General features: G+C 31.2%; 1 non-coding gene across 1 annotated transcript; it reads left to right on the top strand.

Annotated features, from left to right (window-relative positions):
- Window positions 1-615: 615 nt before the first annotated feature.
- Window positions 616-687, top strand: LOC114095343 (small nucleolar RNA SNORD56). Its single transcript, XR_003583233.1, has one exon. It is a non-coding gene; the product is annotated as a small nucleolar RNA SNORD56 (small nucleolar RNA).
- The last annotated feature ends 446 nt before the right edge of the window (window positions 688-1,133 follow it).

The raw sequence follows: 1,133 nt of genomic DNA on the forward strand, positions 1-1,133 counted from the left end.
TTTGTGGTTCTATTATTCATGCATGTGTCTCTGTATATTTATATATACTCTTTCCTTTCCATTACCTGCTCTCCAGTCAGTGTTTTCTGGTACAAGAACACTTCAAGACTGTTATCTCGATTTCCTAAAGAAACCATCTTTCTCTATGTTAGAAATAAGAGTAATAACTCGCACAAAAAGCATTCTTGCTGACATTGTCATTTATACTACCAATAGAAAACACACTCTTAGATCTGAGATTTTTCCTTTTGAATGAGTTCATCAGTCATTTTACAAACTGGGCTCCTCACAGGAATTATCAAAATAGCTCCCTAAACAATACCAAAAATATGCATTTGGAACTGTAGAAAAATATTTCTAGAAATTTCAGAAGAGTATTTTTTTTTTGTTGTGGTTTTACTTTTTCCAACTACCTTAATTTCAAAAATAAAAAATTTGGAATTATGCTATTTGGGAATTCAAGGAATGCAATGAGTTTTATATAGTCATAGCTGAATCAAGAATTCAAATAATGTTATCGGGTAAGGGACTCTTCTCAGTATCTGTTGGCCCATATGCTCTTTTGGGTTAATTCTCAGAAACCCTGTTCTCATATGTTGGCAAAATAACCCCCAACTACAATGATAGTTAATATTTTCCATCAATAGCAATTCACCTAGTGAGTGTTGATACTTTGAATCTGAGTGAAAAAACAAAACAAAACAAAAAAAACGAAGAGTTACAGGATTACAACAACTTTATAGCTAGTAATCCTGGTAAAAATAATACCTTCCTTATTCTTAATATTCCCAGAAATAACATTCATTGATTTAACATCAGTGATATATATCAATTACTGAATGCAAGAAGTAGAATACACTGTCCAAAATTAGGTCATGTGTCCATTATTTTCAGTCTACTGTGGAGGTAAATGGACTGAGTCCAACTTGAAATGAAAAGGTTGAGGCTCCAGAAAAGGTAGTAACACAGGCAGTAATACATAGAAAATAGAAAAATGAGTGAATGTTACTAAGAAAGTTAAAAAATTAGGATTTTCTGACTGAAATATCAAAAATTATATAATATGCATCATATTTTTTCTTATTCCACCAGGTGGAAAATTTAATAAATTATGCAAAACTTAGCCTCATTAT

This window comes from Marmota flaviventris, chromosome 6 (assembly GCF_047511675.1).
Source record: "Marmota flaviventris isolate mMarFla1 chromosome 6, mMarFla1.hap1, whole genome shotgun sequence".
NCBI lineage: Eukaryota > Metazoa > Chordata > Mammalia > Rodentia > Sciuridae > Marmota > Marmota flaviventris.